The 13,097-nt window shown below is 50.7% G+C and overlaps 1 protein-coding gene and 1 long non-coding RNA gene across 4 annotated transcripts in view; one reads left to right on the top strand and one right to left on the bottom strand.

Annotated features, from left to right (window-relative positions):
- EXOC6B (exocyst complex component 6B) overlaps positions 1–13,097 on the top strand; it is a 332,472-nt gene that overhangs the window by 81,747 nt on the left and 237,628 nt on the right. The gene's annotated exons all lie outside the window — the stretch shown is intronic.
- On the bottom strand, positions 5,891–7,683 carry LOC128787661 (uncharacterized). 2 transcript variants are annotated; one of them, XR_008430780.1, is made up of 3 exons: positions 7,399–7,683; positions 7,220–7,321; positions 5,891–6,590 (listed from the first exon to the last, which is right to left on the bottom strand). It is a non-coding gene; the product is annotated as an uncharacterized LOC128787661 (long non-coding RNA). The 2 variants fall into 2 exon arrangements; XR_008430779.1 differs by having other exon boundaries at positions 7,220–7,312.

Below are 13,097 nucleotides of genomic sequence, written 5' to 3'. Positions count from 1 at the left end.
TTTTCAGGGAATGGTGGCTCCATTTTCAGGGAATGACAATTCTGTTTTCAGGGAATGGTGGCTCAGTTTTCAGGGAATGGCAGTTCTGTTTTCAGGGAATGGTGGCTCCGTTTTCAGGGAATGCTAATGCAATTGTCAAGGAATGGTGGCTCTAGTTTCAGGGAATGGTGGCTCTGTTTTCAGGGAATGGCAGTTCTGTTTTCAGGGAATGCTGGTTCATTTTTCAGGGAATGGTGGCTCTATTTTCAGGGAATGCTGGTTCATTTTTCAGGGAGTAGTGGCTCCATTTTCAGGGAATGCTGGTTCATTTTTCAGGGAATGGTGGCTCCGTTTTCAGGGAATGCTGGTTCATTTTTCAGGGAATGGTGGCTCTGTTTTCAGGGAATGCTGGTTCATTTTTCAGGGAATGGTGGCTCCGTTTTCAGGGAATGGTGGCTCCGTTTTCAATGAATGCTGGTTCATTTTTCAGGGAATGCTGGTTCATTTTTCAGGGAATGGTGGCTCTGTTTTTAGGGAATGCTGGTTCATTTTTCAGGGAATGCTGGTTCATTTTTCAGGGAATGGTGGCTCTGTTTTCAGGGAATGCTGGTTCATTTTTCAGGGAATGGTGGCTCTGTTTTTCAGGGAGCAGTGCCGAGCTGCCTGCCCTTCCCGTGACACTTTGGGACAAATTGCAGCCAGGTGCTGCAGCAGCCCCCGAGGGGATCCAGCAGCAGCCCAAGGCTTCTCTTCCCTCCAAGTTTTTTTACAAAACCCCCAAGTTCTGCTGCCAGGCTCAGGGCGTTTAAACCTCTCCACATATTCTTCCAATTCCCATCTATGGCAAATTTAGAGCAGCTTTCATTTCAGGGAAAATGTCCTTCACTTCCTCCAGGCCAGGAGGAACAGCTTTGTTCCCCTTTCCTGGTTTTTTTTTGGAGCAGGACAGGGAGGAGATGGCTGGGACATCCCAGTGGATTTGATTTGGGGTCTCCATCTGCTGCTCATCACTTTTGGTTCCTCAGGGAGGCTGGGAAAGGCTGGGATGCAGCAGGGTGAAGGAGCTCCAGCAGCACCAGGGATGTTCCCTGATCCCATATCTCCAGGGAAGGTGGGATTTGGGGTTTTCAGTTAAAATCTCTGCATTTTGGGGGTGGGTGTTGACCTGGGCCAAGCTCACCTGTGCCTTAGGATTGTTTAGGTGGGAAAGCCCTGTGAGATCTGAGCCCAGCACTGCCCAGGCCACCACTGCCCCATGTCCCCACGTGCCACATCCACAGGGATTTTGAATCCCCCAGGGATGGGGATTCCCCCATTTCCTTTGCAGGTTTGGGAGGGAATTGTGGGTCCTGATGTGTTCCCATTCCTGCTGTTGCAAACACCTTCCACAGACACATCCTCTGGGCATCTCAGGCCTTTCAAAACTCGGGAATTAGGCAAAAAAAAAAAACCCCAAAACATTCAGAAAAGGATATGGCTGGGTGGGAACAGCCTGCTGGAGATGATCCTGCTGGGCTGCAGGGATTTTCCCTGGCATTCCAAGTGTGCAGCAGGAGCAGAGGGCACAGAGCCACAGGCAGATGCCTCAGGCAGATTTGGGAAGAGTTTAAGAAGCATTTGTAGGGAAAAACTCAAGCCAGATCTTGGGAAGAGGAAGAGGAAAAGCTGTGGGATGCAGCTGCCTCGGGGTGTTTGCTGTGTCTGGTGCTGGGATGGGTGGGAGGGGGGAGGTGTGGGGCAGAAACTGCTCCTGTGTGTCCAGAGGGAGGAGCAGGAGGTGTCTGCAGGTGTTGGTGTTTAACCTCCTCCCTGAAGGCAGAGGCTGAGGGAGTTGTGCTTCCCTGTGCAGGTAAAATCCCATTTCTGCTGCTTCCCCACTGATCCCCATCCCCCTGAGCCCTCTTTCCCTTGGTGTGCCCGTTAAAAACAAGCAAAGATTTCCTCTTGGGGCATCTTCTGCTCCAGGGTTGGTTTTTTTTCCCATTTTTCCAGCTTCCCAGAGCAGTTGGGAAGCCCTTGGGAAGCTGTTCCTGCTTGGCACTGGGGATCAGAGTTCCCAGGCAGGGATGGGAACGCTTCCCAGGCGTTGAGTGTTTGGGGTTTCCTGGGATTGTCGCGTTCCCGACGCTTTGTCCTCAGGATCCTGCTGGGGACCGAGCTCTGGATGTCTCAACTGTGGCCTCTTCCCTCAGGAGAACATCTCCAAAGGCCGTGGAAAGTCCTGGGCTGAGCAAAGGAAGGTTCTGGAGAGGAGCAGTTCTTACCCCTGGGCTGCTCTGGGGTTGTGGCAGCCGGGCTGTGGGAACTGGAACCTTCCATGGGGTGTTGGGAAGGAATTCCTGGCTGGGAGGGTGGGGAGGGGCTGGATGGAATTCCCAGAGCAGCTGTGGCTGCCCCTGGATCCCTGGCAGTGCCCAAGGCCAGGCTGGACACTGGGGTTGGATCCACCTGGGACAGTGGGAGGTGTCCCTGCCATGGATGGGATTGGGATTGGATGGACTTTAGGGTCCCTTTCAACCCAACCCATTCTGGGATTCTGGAGCCCCTCTGCTCCAGAGCCAGGCTGAGGGAGCTGGGAATGTTCCCCTGGAGAAGGGAAAAATCCAGGGAATGCTCAGAGCCCCTGGAGGGGCTGCAGGAGAGCTGGAGAGGGACTGGGGACAAGGGACAGAGGGACAGGAGGCAGGGAATGGCTCCCACTGGGAAAGGGGAGATTGGGCTGGGATCTTTTGAAGGAATTCCTGGCTGGGAGGGTGGGGAGGGGCTGGGCTGGAATTCCCAGATTTGCTGTGGCTGCCCCTGGATCCCTGGCAGTGCCCAAGACCAGGTTGGACACTGGGGTTGGATCCACCTGGGACAGTGGGAGGTGTCCCTGCCATGGATGGGGTGGGAATGGGATGATCCTAAAATCCTTTCCATCCCAACCCATTCCATGATTCTGTGATAATTATTGCTCTGATAACTTGTCCCTCCTGTTAATTTGCCCTCTAGACCAGCACCCTCTTCTCCACTTGCTGATGTGTCCATGAAGGTTCACATCTCCTGGATTCTTCCTCTTTCCAGTACTTTTCCCCCTATTTCCAACTTAACCCAGATTTGCTTTTTCCTCTCCTTTTGTTCTGCTTTGCCTCTTTGCAGCCTCTGTTGTTCCTTTCCATCCACGTTCCATTAAAACTTGGAAAAATCCATCTCTGCCTTGTCATCCTCGGGAGGAGCTGGTGCTGGGGGAGTGTGGCAGCATGGAGAGAAGCTGGAGGAATTTTCCACCTCTGTGCCTTGGTTCCCTGGATTCTGAGTGGGAAACCTGCCCAGACATGGATGTGCTCCTGTCCTGCAGCCGGGGCTGGCTCCTCTCCAGGGATTTGTGGCTGGTCCCAGGGGAAGGTGGCCAGGTCACCTCTCTGTGCACCCAGGGCTGGCTGAATTTATTGGTGCTGTGTCCTCGTCCCTCCCCTTCCACCTCACAGCACAGAGAAGGACAAAAACAACAAGACTATTCTGGAATTTAGGCCCAGCCTAGACTGGGATCAGCTGGGACGAGGACTCCCCTGGCGTCTCCTCCCTGGGCTCTCCATGATTCCAGAGGTGCCCCAGGAATGCTGTGGATGGGCTGGGGGGGTTTGGGTGTCTTGGGGTTTGCAGAGGCCCCCATGGCCCCGGGGCTGGCTCAGGGCTGGGATCAGAGGGGCAGAGCTCCTGCAGGGAAGAACCCCTGGCCCTGCAGCGATGCCAAGGGCAGATCCCAATCTCCAGGTGCTCCAGGGAGCTCTGAGGCCTTTGGGCTGTGTCTCAAACGTTGGCTGCTGGGACTTTGGGGAAAGTTGAATATTTTGCCGGAATACCTGTGAGCACTTTGCTGAGAGGAATCCCGGAATCCCGGCGTGCTTTGGGTTGGAAGGGGCCTTCAATGCATCCCATTCCATGGGCAGGGTCACCTTCCACTATCCCAGCGTGCTCCAGCCTGGCCGTGGACACCTCCAGGGATGGAGCAGCCACAGCTGCTCTGGGAATCCATTCCAGGGCCTCACCTGCCTCTGAGTGGAGAATTCCCTCAGTGTCCTCTTCCTGCTGCTGCTGCTGCTCCCCATCAGCCTCCCCCAGGGCTTCCCAGAAATGCACGGGCACAGGAGAACCTGGAGCAGGAGAACCTGGAGATCTCTTTGTGACCAGAAATCCCTTGGCAGAGGAGAAGCTGGAGATCCCAGTGACCAGAAATCCATTGGTAGAGGAGAACCTGGAGATCTCTGTGACCAGAAATCCATTGGTAGAGGAGAGCCTGGAGATCCCAGTGACCAGAAATCCACTGGCACAGGAGAACTTGGTGATCTCTCTGTGACCAGAAATTCCTTGGCAGAGGAAAAACTGGAGATCTCTTTGTGGCAGGAAATCTACTAGCACTGGAAAAACTGGAGATCTCTTTTTGACCAGAAATTCCTTGGTAGAGGAGAACCTGGAGATCTCAGTGACCAGAATCCACTGGCACTGGAGAACCTGGAGATCTCTTTGTGACCAGAAATGCTCTGGCACTGGAAAAACTGGAGATCTCAGTGACCAGAAATCCACTGGCAGAGGACAAGCTGGAGATCCCAGTGACCAGAAATCCATTGGCAGAGGAGAACCTGAAGATCTCTCAATGACCAGAAATGCTCTGGCACAGGAGGACCTGGAGATCTCTCTGTGACCAGAAATTCCTTGGCAGAGGAAAAACTGGAGATCTCTTTGTGACAGGAAATCTGCTAGCACTGGAAAAACTGGAGATCTCTCTGTGACCAGAAATCCACTGGCAGAGGAGAACCTGGAAATCTCCAGAAATGCTCTGGCACTGGAAAAACTGGAGATCTCTGTGACCAGAGATGCTCTGGCACAGGAGGAGCTGGAGATCTCTCTGTGACCAGAAATGCACAGGCACTGAAAAAAACTGGAGATCTCTTTGTGATCAGAAATGCACTGGCACTGGATAATCTAGAGCAGGAGAACCTGGAGATCTCAGTGACCAGAAATCCACTGGCACAGGAGAACCTGGAGCAGGAGAATCTGGAGATCTCTTTGTGACCAGAAATCCCTTGGCAGAGGAGACCCTGGAGATCTCTCTGTGACCAGAAATGCTCTGGCAGAGGAGGATCTGGAGATGTCCATGACCAGAAATCCACTGGCAGAGGAGAACCTGGATATCTCTTTGTGATCAGAAATGCACTGGCACTGGATAATCTAGAGCAGGAGAACCTGGAGATCTCTTTGTGACCAGAAATGCACTGGCACAGGAGAACCTGGAGCAGGACAATCTGGAGATCTCTTTGTGACCAGAAATCCCTTGGCAGAGGAGAACCTGGAGATCTCCATGACCAGAAATACACTGGCACTGGAAAAACTGGAGATCTCCATGACCAGAAATGCTCTGGCAGTGGAACAACTGGAGATCTCAGTGGCCAGAAATGCACTCGGACAGGAGGAGCTGGAGATCTCTCTGTGATCAGAAATTCCTTGGCAGAGGAAAAACTGGAGATCTCTTTGTGACCAGAAATCCACTGGCAGAGGAAAAACTGGAGATCTTTTTGTGACCAGAAATGCACTGGCACTGGAGAACCTGGAACAGGAGAAGCTGAAGATCTCAGTGACCAGAAATCCACTGGCAGAGGAGAAGCTGGAGATCTCTGTGACCAGAAATGCTCTGGCACAGGAGGAGCTGGAGATCTCAGTGACCAGAAATGCACTGGGACAGGAGGAGCTGGAGATCTCCATGACCAGAAATGCTCTGGCACAGGAGGAGCTGGAGGTCTCTTTGTGAGTTGAAGTGTTTTCCTTCGGGCTCGCTGGCGAGTGACACAAGTGGAACATGGAACTATTAATGAGCAGCTCTGCAGGGAAAGGGAATTCGTGTCCTGTGGATCAAAGGAATTTGCTGGGTATTAATTCCATTTATTTACAAGTTCAGCTGCTTTGTAAACGTCTCCTCGTCGGGCCGTTCCTGTTAACAGCGGCTGGGGCTGTTTTTAATAACCTTTTATTTGGAACAAAGCTGGCAGAAACGTTCTCTGCTTTCCTTCAGGGTTGGTGGCATTGCCTTCAAGCTTCCCCGGCCTCAGAGGCTGAGTTTTAACCCCTTGGTAGCAGCGGGATCCGCTCCAGACACGGAATATCTGGAAGCACTTGGCACAGCCTGCAGGAATCTGGTTTAGTTCTCGGAGCCCAGCATTTGACATGCAATTAAAAGGCTGCGAGCTTTGCTCACTCTTATAAATTTCTTTTGCAAGCGTGGCTGTTGAAGTGCGCTTTTATCGGCCACCTGTGCCCGCTTGGCTGTTTCACAGAGGGGCGCTGGCCCCGTAAATGGGAGTTTTCCACATGTCCCCTTTCAGGGGTGGCTGGGGAGTGGGGCTGTTGGTGCAGCTGCAGCTGGGAGAGTTTGTGTTTGCAGCTACTGCAGGTCTCCTTTGGGAAGGGAGCTCGTGTGGGGCCAGGGATGCACACGTGGGGCGTTCCCCGTGGAGAGCTGACTGCAGAAAGTGCACAGGGAGAGGAGCTGTTCCTTGGCCTTCCGGAGCTGGACACAAACCTGGAAGGTTGGAGCGGCCCTGACCCTCCATGTGGTCTGTTGGGAGGCATCTCATGGCCTGGAATGAGAAATACAAAGTGGAGCTGCTGGAGAGAGCCCAGAGGAGGTCATGGAAGTGCTTCCAGGGCTGGAGCCCCTCTGCTCTGGAGCCAGGCTGGCAGAGCTGGGAATGTTCCCCTGGAGAAGGGAAAAATCCAGGGAATGCTCAGAGTCCCTGAAGGGGCTCCAGGAGAGCTGGAGAGGGACTGGGGACAAGGGACAGAGGGACAGGAGCCAGGGAATGGCTCCCAGTGGGAAAGGGGAGATTGGGCTGGGATCTTGGCAAGGAATTGCTGGCTGGGAGGGTGGGGAGGGGCTGGGCTGGAATTCCCAGATTTGCTGTGGCTGCCCCTGGATCCCTGGCAGTGCCCAAGGCCAGGTTGGACGCTGGGGTTGGATCCAGCTGGGACAGTGGGAGCTGTCCCTGCCGTGGATGGGGTGGGGTTTAGGGCCCCTTCCCACCCAAGGCATTCCAGGATTGTGCAGAGCCCACCCTGCATGGTGCTGCTCAGCCCCGTGTGTTGCACTGGAGCTCCAGCTGGGAGGAGCCCGAGGGAGCGCGAGGTTTGGTTTGTAGGGCACAGCCAGGGGAAGTCTCCTTTAACCTCCTGCTCCCACTTTTAGGCCAGGCTTTTCTTGGGGTGTTACCTCAGAAACCTGCGTGGATGAGGCTGCAGAACCTCTGGGGGCTTTCCAGTAAGGACCAGTCGTGTTTTGCTCCTGCACCTTCCTGGTGACCTCCTGTGGGGACTGAAGGTTCCTTCAGGAGCCTTTTCCTCTGGGATGCCCCAGCCCCTGACCTCATCACGGGTCTCCCCCTGTCCTACCTGGGCAGTACCATCCTTGTCCCACTCTTCCATGGGGTCCTTGGGATGTGGTGATTTCACAGAACCATGGAATGCTTTGCATGGATGGGACCTCAAATCCCACCCATTCCCACCCCATCCATGGGCAGGGACACCTCCCACTGTCCCAGGTGGATCCAACCTGGCCTTGGGCACTGCCAGGGATCCAGGGGCAGCCACAGCAAATCTGGGAATTCCAGCCTGGCAGGGAGGAGTGAAGGGCTCGTGGTGGGAAGCTTTGGGATCTGGTGAAGGTGCTGAAGTCTCCTGTCCATGCCCTGAGCTTTGTGTGCAGGGCCTCAAGATGGGGAGGTTCTTCTGTGAGATCACGGTCCTGGAATGCGGATTTATCCCATCCAGGGAGACTTGGATTAGCTCTTCCACCAGCAGGGACAATGAAATCCCATCCCCCAGGCAGGGATGATGGGATTTATGGAGGGCGCACGTGGCCCAGCCCTGGCTCTGGCTCTTCCCTGTTTTATGGAAACCTCTGGAATCTGGGAGTGCTCCCAGGTGTCCCCAGGCGCTGGGGCTCAATCCTGCAGTTCCTGTGGGATTGTGGCCAAGGACTGGACACCACTGCAGGCACTCTCTGTCTTTATTCCACAAATCCCATCTTCCTCCTCTCCTGTTGCTCTGCAGGGATTTTCTCTGCAAAGCTCTGCCCACCTTGGAGTCTTTAATTTTACACTGTGCTTTTATTTTATGTAGAAATAAGGACAGGATGAGTTGGCTAATTGGATTATTTCCCTCATTTTATCATTTCTTGGCTTATGGAGCCTTAATGTCCACGCTGGGACTCCCCAGCTTGTTCCATATACCCCAAAGAGCTTTTTGGGAGACGTTTTCCCCTCGGAACTCCAGATTTTGGGTGCCACGTCCTCTCCCCTTTCCCTCCCCGGTACCAAAGCCCCGCTCTGTGTGATGTGGTTTTTAAATCCCAGTAATTTGCTCTGAGTCAGAGCCTTCCCATCCCGAGCAGCCACGAGGCTGAGGAGAAGGAGCTTTTGTGCCTCGTAAAGCGCTGGGAACAGTTGCTGCTGATAAAATGTTGACAGACCCCCTTGCTCGCCGCTCCCCGTGGTGCCACTGCAGGGAAATGTCACTGCTGGGACAGCTTGTGTACAGCTGAGCTTTATCACAAACAAACAAGGCTTTGGAAGCCTCCAGTGATTCCCATTTTCTTTTTCTTCCCCTTCCTCCAAGCATTTATTTGCTTTTCTCCCTTTTAAGCCGAATTTATGGCTTCCTGGCCCCGCCGATTTCTGATTGACTTAAAAAATCATCGTAAAAGAAGGCCCCTGTGTAGATGGAGCTGCTGAAATGCCTCCAAGGCGTTGTTTATAGGTCCACGTTCCCCCTCTGCCGAGGGAAAGTGAGGCTTTAATGCCTTCCACATTTCCTGGGCTCGGCTACAGAGCACTGCGGCCTTTGGAGATGATTTTTGCTGCGTTTTGCTGCTTTTTGGGATTCTGATGAAAATGTTGGCGGCCAGGGCCGGGATTCTGCCTCTCAAGGTGAGGCTGATGTGTCTGGAAGGCTCAGGAGTGGCTCTGGTGGGAGCTGGAGAGCTTCCAGAAGGTGCTGTTGGATGAGTCTCACTCCAGAGGGATTGGGGGGGTGAGAAATGCCAAGTTCTTCCAGGCTGGACAAGCTCCAAGAGCAGGAAAACCTCAGAAACTTCCCCTGGTCCCACCGTGGCTTACAAAGCCCCGTGGAGCTCCAGCCCTGTCCCACCATCCCCACGGGCAAGCAGGGAACACGTGGTGGGATGGAGATGGAGATGGAGCAGGGACATCTCGGTCACCTTGTCCCTGGACACCTCCAGGTGTGTCCATGGCTGGAGTTTGGGATGGAATTCCCATTTCTGGACACTTCTGTTGCATTCCCAAGGGAATGGGGGTTGAGGCAAGCAGGGAACACGTGGTGGGATGGAGATGGAGATGGAGATGGAGATGGAGATGGAGATGGAGATGGAGCAGGGACATCTCGGTCACCTCGTCCCTGGCTGAAGTTTGGGATGGAATTCCCAGTCCTGGACACTTCTGTTGCATTCCCAAGGGAATGGGGGTTGAGGCAAGCAGGGAACACATGATGGGATGGAGATGGAGATGGAGATGGAGATGGAGATGGAGATGGAGATGGAGATGGAGATGGAGATGGAGATGGAGCAGGGACATCTCGGTCACCTCATCCCTGGACACCTCCAGGTGTGTCCGTGGCTGGAGTTTGGGTTGGAATTCCCATTCCTGGACACTTCTGTTGCATTCCCAAGGGAATGGTGGCGGAAGGAGCGTTCAGCCTTCTCCCCAGAGCTCACCAGTGCCTCATCCACCTCTTCCAAGCCCACCCCTCCGTTATTTAGTTAATTTTCCTCCTGCAGCCACCTGGAATGGTTTTTGGGAGCACGGCTGGCCTCCCTTTGTCCTTTCTCCTGCCCCATTCCCCCTGGGAGAGGCTCCCAGGTGAGTCCTGTCCTCGATGGCCACCCCGCTGTGCTCAGGGCTACCAACCTGGCAGGTGCTGGGCTCCCCTTGGGTTTTTTCCATCCCTGTGGAATATTTAGGCATCGGTCACAGTTTTATTTAGGAGACACTTCAGATTTTGCCCTCCTAAGAGGTTTTTTCCACCTTCTGCCCATTTTTGGGGGCTGTGGGGTGGCCACAGGCTGCTCCTGCAGGGACACAGGATGGACACGGACGTCCAAGGACGCGGAGCTGGCGCAAGGCGGAGGCAGCTGCTCGCTTTGGCTCTAGGATTGTTCAGTGTCTGGTTTTCCATGTGGAAAAATGGATTTTTCCTGTCCTGTCTCGCCTGATGGTTCTTCGTGGGGGCAGCTCTGGAGTAATTTGGTGGAGATTTGTCAGTTGTGTGTCCCAGCTCAGCCTTGGAACATCCAGAGCAGGGATGGGACGGGTGAGGAGTCCCAGGGCTCCTTTTCCATCCTGGCATCAACCTGAACCTGCAGAAAACCCCTTGGAACTGCACGAACCCCTTCTTGATTTTTTTTTGTTTGTTTGGTTTTGGTTTTTTTGGTGTTTTTTTTTTTTTTTTGTGTTTTTTTTTTGTGTTTGTTTTTTTTTTTTGTGTTTTGGGTTTTTTTTTTTTTTTTTTTCTCTTCAGGTTGGGATTGAAAGTGTTTGAGATGACATTTTGTTTTTGGATTTTATTATCTTTTATTTATATCATACTCTTATAAGTTGTGAGTTTTACAGTATTTTACTGAAATGGCTCTGTGTTTATTTTGATAAGGTCTTTTAAGGAAAACCTATCTATTTAAGAAATGATATTTACATTATTTTTATTTTTAACTTAATAACCAATTATTTATGTCTGGTAATGTGGACTTTTTGGTCTAATCATAAAATACTACTTTAACTTGTGAAGAAGAAGGGCTCTAAAACTCTCATCTTGTCTTTTATATATTACTATGTTTTAAAACTTTAACCTCTATGTTTTTTTACTAGGTGATATTACACACTTCTATTCGAACTATACACTCATACTCCCATTGTTACCAATTAATTTTGGAAGCTTTCTTGGAAGCTCTGGGTTCTCTTGAGGGTCTGTGCTTTTCACAGACCTAAAGTCTAAAATTCTTAGCATCTAGGGTTCCAACAATCCCTTTTTGCCTGAATTTCCTGGAGCAGGAGCGTGGGGGAACTGCTGTGGCCGTGAGGGGTCAGCTTGGATCATTGCGCTCCTGGTCAAGAAATGTGGGATTTTCTCTGGTCCTGGTGCCCCAATAACTCCTTGTTTGCATTCTAAAGGAAGTGGCAGGTGATGAATTCTGGGTTTAGGGCATAACTTGGGTCCAGGCTCTGGTTTCGCTGCCCCAGGTTTGCTTTAGGAAGGCTGAAGGAGGATTCCATATGGGCTGAGTGCGTCTCTGCTGTGGAAAGGTTGACAAAATCCATTTATGGGGTGAGCAGGCCTTGGTAGGCCGGGCTTTGTAGGGGATTCTCCTTCACAGGGGGATCTGGTGGCCCTGGTTTCCCTCTGTCCCCTTCCCACGTCATCAGGAGCAGAAGATTAAAAATAAAAAAGAGCAACTTGGCTCAAGTTCCTTAAAGGGCAGCAATTTCTACAGTTAATCAGAGAACCGTGGAGTGGTTGGGGTTGGAAGGGACCTTCAAGTTCATCCAGTGCTGGGACAGCACCCCTGGACCAGGGTGCTCCAAGCCCCAGTGTCCAACCTGGCCCTGGATTCCAGCTGTTCTGGATTCCAGCTATTCTGGATTCCAGCTGTTCTGGATTCCAGTTGTTTCAGATTCCAGTTGCTTTGGATTCCAGCTGTTCTGGATTCCAGCTGTTCTGGATTCCAGTTCTGGATTCCAGTTCTGGATTCCAGCTGTTCTGGATTCCAGCTGTTCTGGATTCCAGTTGTTTTGGATTCCAGTTGTTCTGGATTCCAGTTGTTTTGGATTCCAGTTGATTTGGATTCCAGTTGATTTGGATTCCAGTTGTTTTGGATTCCAGCTGTTCTGGATTCCAGTTGTTTTGGACTCCAGTTGTTTTGGATTCCAGTTGTTCTGGATTCCAGTTGATTTGGTATCCAGTTGTTCTAGATTCCAGTTATTCTGAATTCCAGCTGATTTGGATTCCAGTTGTTCTGGATTCCAGTTGATTCAGATTCCAGTTGATTCAGATTCCAGTTGTTTCAGATTCCAGTTGTTTTGGATTCCAGTTGATTCGGATTCCAGTTGTTCTGGATTCCAGTTGTTCTGGATTCCAGTTGATTTGGATTCCAGTTGATTCGGGTTCCAGTTGATTTGGGTTCCAGTTGTTTTGGATTCCAGTTGTTCTGGGTTCCAGCTGTTTTGGATTCCAGTTGTTCTGGATTCCAGTTGATTTGGATTCCAGTTGATTCAGATTCCAGTTGATTTGGATTCCAGTTGTTCTGGATTCCAACTGTTCTGGATTCCAGTTGATTTGGGTTCCAGTTGTTCTGGGTTCCAGTTGATTTGGGTTCCAGTTGTTCTGGGTTCCAGTTGATTTGGGTTCCAGTTGATTCAGGTTCCAGTTGATTTGGGTTCCAGTTGATTTGGGTTCCACAGGTGCAGAAATAAAGAGAGGAAAGCCACAGAAATGCCCTTCCTGGCGAGAGCTCCTGTCCCCGCTCTGGGCTCTGTGCCGTGGTGACATCCAGCGGATCACAGGCGTGTCCTGCCTGACGTGCAGCCCATTCCCGTGGCAGAGGCTTTGGAAGGATTGAGCTTGGGTTTTGCTGCCTGTTCTTATCTGTCAGGCTCCAGTCGCTGTGATGTCGCTCCAAACCAGCGCGGCCAGCTCCTAAATCTGAATTATCCCTCAGTGCTCTGGGCTGAGGGCACGTTTTATTTACTTTATTTATTTTATTTTATTTTATTTATTATTTATTTTATTTTGTTTTATTTTATTTTATTATTTTATTTTATTTTTATTTATTTTATTTTATTTTATTTTATTTTGTTTTGTTTTATTTTATTTTATTTTATTTTATTTTATTTTATTTTGTTTTGTTTTGTTTTTTATTTATTTTATTTTATTTTATTTTATTTTATTTTTATTTTATTTATTTATTATTTTATTTTATTTTATTTATTTTATTTTATTTTATTTTATATGATATTTATTTTATTTTATATTTATTTTAATTTTTTAAATTTTATTTATATATTTTCTTTATTTTTATTTTATTT

This window comes from Vidua chalybeata, chromosome 4 (assembly GCF_026979565.1).
Source record: "Vidua chalybeata isolate OUT-0048 chromosome 4, bVidCha1 merged haplotype, whole genome shotgun sequence".
Taxonomy (NCBI): domain Eukaryota; kingdom Metazoa; phylum Chordata; class Aves; order Passeriformes; family Viduidae; genus Vidua; species Vidua chalybeata.
Note: the sequence above shows the minus strand (reverse complement) of the source record. Positions and strands in the feature narration are given on the sequence as shown.